General features: G+C 35.9%; 1 long non-coding RNA gene across 1 annotated transcript; it reads left to right on the top strand.

The window, feature by feature from the left end:
• The first annotated feature begins 407 nt into the window (after positions 1 to 407).
• On the top strand, positions 408 to 2,784 carry LOC148770109 (uncharacterized). The gene is made up of 3 exons (XR_016031551.1): positions 408 to 817; positions 902 to 935; positions 2,477 to 2,784. It is a non-coding gene; the product is annotated as an uncharacterized LOC148770109 (long non-coding RNA).
• The last annotated feature ends 1,155 nt before the right edge of the window (positions 2,785 to 3,939 follow it).

The following is a 3,939-nucleotide window of genomic DNA, read 5'->3' on the forward strand; positions in this document are numbered from 1 at the left end:
CATAACCCGGAAATTCTCACGTAAAAATTTTTAGGAATTTATTTACCTTATTAACTTAATTTCTCTAAGTGCCTTATTCACTTATACTGTTAATCCTTATATGCCGATTTGATTATATGACTTATGTGCTAGGAATTTATTGAATAATTATGTGCCAACTTTATTTCGGTAATTATGTGCTTAAGTGGATTAAATATTTATAATTGTGTGCTAAATTAAATTATGTGACTTATGTGTATAATTAATTTAATTATGTGATTTCATGATTTAATCATAATTACATGCATAATACATGCATATATACGTACATGTATGCATACATATATATGCATATGCTATAACCTACTCTAGACTATAGGTATATGTATTTATATATGTGTGTTCGGTTTATGTGAGTAAGAGAGAGAAATTAGTGAATTTATTAATTAGTAAATAAATTAGAAAAGATGCATGCTTGTCCACTTGGCAAAGAGTGAGGAGTTACACTAATCCTACACTCAAGCATGCTAAGTAATCTCAAGAGACACCCATCTATCTTCATCATTTGACACCTACACTCCCACTTGTCTTCTCTTCACCATCACCACCGAAGCACCACCTCCTCCATCGGCCAACACCTCAAAATTCTTCAAGAAAAAAATAGAGAAATCAAAATGCAAATCCCCTATATAAGCTTCACCCTTGAATATGCTAAGAACACCATAAAAAATGCTTGCCCTCTTACGGGAGATTTAAACTCTTCCCAACTTGATATCAAAGCTCTTACCTTCTCCATTCAAATAGCTTGGTTCAATCTTGGAGCCACTTCTTGAAGGAGGTAACATTGTATCTTCGTGTTCTTCATCTTCTTCATCCTCCTTTTCTTTCTTTCTCTAAAAAAAAACCCTCTTTTCTTTTGAAGGTTTTTTCTTTCTTCGGCCAACACTCTTTAATAGGTAAGAAATCTCGAATTTCTTGCTGCAATCGAAGGGTATCATAGTATGGAAAAGGATTTTTGAAATTTCCTAAAAGATTTCTTCACTTTCGAAAAATTAGGGCTTTTTGTGTAAAATCCGAAATCTTGCACTAATCTTGTTATTTGTGTTCTTGCATGTCTAATCCATGTTATAATCTGTGATTCTAAGCATTTTGTGTTAAAAGATTTAATATTTCGAATTTTTGGGAATTTTGGAAAAAGAAAATGAGTTTTCAAGATTTTTTGGGGTTGCATGTGTAGATCTATGAATCTTTAGGACTAATCTGCAATTTCTTAAAATTTCGGAAAGAAAAATGTTTCCATCTTTAAAATCTCAGTAGGAAAAAAGTGGAATTGAATTATTTGCTATTTGGCCTCAGTTTAGAATTAATATTTGTTGGGAAAATCATTTTTGGCTTCAACACTACTTGCCGAGTATTTTAATTTTGAAAATTCCGATTTTTGAGAAAATTGAAAAATTCTTTTTGCATCTGTTAATTTAGTCAGTTATGCAGCCTATAATTAAATTTCAGAATTTTTGGATGCTATTTACTATTATTTCGAAATATTACTTGTGCATGTGTCATAAATAGAACTCTTGTGTGCTAATCATTATGTCTTGTGTATTAATTGTGGGAAGGTGAATTAATGGTTAAAAATCTGCAGCTGAACTATGTTAAGGGGCTGTAAGAATTTTAATTCATTAAATGAATAAAAGTCGGAGAAATCCCATAAATGAAAAGATAGAAATGTTGGTGCTTTAAGAGCATGGTTTGCTAATTAAATGCTAATTAAAGTGTGTTTTGGGGGCTGCATGTTATGTGTGTGTATGTGTGCCGTGTGTGTGTGTGTGTGCTGCTGTGTGTGTGTGTGTTTTATATAAATACATAATATGATAATAATGTGAATTATGTGATATGCTTAAATGGCTATATGTATATGTGTGTGATTGCCGTGTATATGTGAGTATTATGTGGATAATTGAATTTTATTTGTATGCTCGTTGATTAATATTTGTGATGTCGTAAAGTGGTCATTTTGTATTAGAGTCTCATTCGTCTCATGGTCTTGCATAAAAAGAGATTTCATTCTTACGAAAGGAAAAGTTAATGGAATGCTTGGGTTAGATAAGTCGGGATACGGGGGGCCGGTATTCCAACCATAGTTACTATAGTTAAAGGGGTGGTTTGATTCCACCAAAAGAACGGGCTCAGAATAATATGCTTATCATCCAAGTAAAGAAGTTAATTTTTCACGGATCCGAACAACAGAAAATGTTTTCATTCATGCATTTGCACAAAAAGGGTAATTCGGTAATTTTCAGCAATCGAATCGATTTATGTTATTACGTGTTTAAATGAAATTACGTGATTGTTTGTGTTTGTTTGCCGACGAATGGTAAGATGTGATGCTTATGTGTATATATTATATAAATACGTAAAACCATATTTTGAAACCTCGTTATCCATTCGGATTTCTTACTGGGCTTAATAGCTCATATAGATACTTCTTTGATTGCAGGTAGTAGTAGGAATCCCTCCACGGAATGGACCGAGTAGTGGATCGGAGTCTTGGCCGGAGGTTTTTGGAGGGTCGTACGAGGGGTCTATAAACTATGCTTATTTTATTTTGGTGATGTAACTTATAAACGATTTCCGTATTTTCCGTTTCTCTAAAACTCTAGTATTTCCTCATTAGGGGAATTAAACTCTTATTTTGATACGGGCCTTATTTTGATATTAATATAGTTGGTCCGCTTATTTTGATAATTGCATTTCTTACCCGAAAATCCCTATTCACCAAATAGCTTTAAACTCTGATTTCTTTTCGAACCAAAAGTGAAACCATAGTTAGATAAATGTAGCACTCGAATAATAATCTCCCTTTCCAAGTTATTTTGAAACGAAAGATTTTAAACAACCAAAATCACCCTCAGGAGTTTTAGAAATTCTCAAGGTTTTTCAAAGGTTTTCAAATAACCCAAAAGGATATTTTTAGAAATTACATTTTGGTCCTACTCGAAAGTTTTAAAATTACAAAGAGATCCCTTTTTGCTTCCGCTATCTAAAGTTTTCCGATAAACCGGTTCGATTTATCGCCCGACCCGAGGGGGGTGCTACATCTTTGAATAAACGGTCAGAGATAAAATAGTTTATCTTTGCATGATTGGAAGTCAATACGATTGAGTCCAACATTCGTAATTTGGAATTATGAATGAGAATAAGAAAAGGAAAGGAATAGGCGAACGTATTAGTGAACTTTCTAAATCGGGAAGTTTCCAAATTTAGAAAGTGCACTGAACTAGGGTTTCCACTTTTGGAAAGTTGGAAAATGAGAAAAGGCACTCGTAATGACGAGGAAATTATAATGATTCCGAAAATGTAATCGTTGCAATTTTTCGGTCATTGAATTAAGAGAGAGACGAGCAAGTAAAAGTACTAACGGACTTAAGCTGTTGGGCCCGGTCAAACTTAAGCCCGCTAGGGTTTTATGCAAGACATATAAATACTTGATATATAGGTCTTGCACACAAGAAAAACACAACACAACCCTTACCCTAGAGCCGTCCACCCCTCTCTCTCGGCCTCTCTCTCCCACGGCCAACACCGCCGCCCACTCCGCCGCTTCGCCGGAATCGGCCGTTGATCGGCCGATTGGCTTGGTAGTCTCTTTCCTTCTCTTTTTCTTCCGTTTTTCTAACTATTACGTGTCTAATGCCACGTGTTTAGTAGATCGAAGTATACGAGGTGAAATCCGAGAGGAGGAAGATTGTAGATCGAAGAATCGAGGAGCAACGCACGAGCCGAAGCCGCACGCTGCCCCACGCGCCGCCCCGGAAGACCGCGCGTGTTCCTCACGCGCCGCCGTGGCCGATTCGCCGCTGCTGCCCCGATTGTACGGTTTGGTTTCCGTAGCAATCTCGACTTGCTAAACGCTCCTACCTCACGCTTCAAGAGGTAAATACACGAAACCCTAGTTTCGAT

Source organism: Erythranthe guttata, chromosome 6, assembly GCF_056151865.1.
Source record: "Erythranthe guttata isolate IM_541 chromosome 6, IM_541, whole genome shotgun sequence".
Taxonomy (NCBI): Eukaryota; Viridiplantae; Streptophyta; class Magnoliopsida; order Lamiales; family Phrymaceae; genus Erythranthe; species Erythranthe guttata.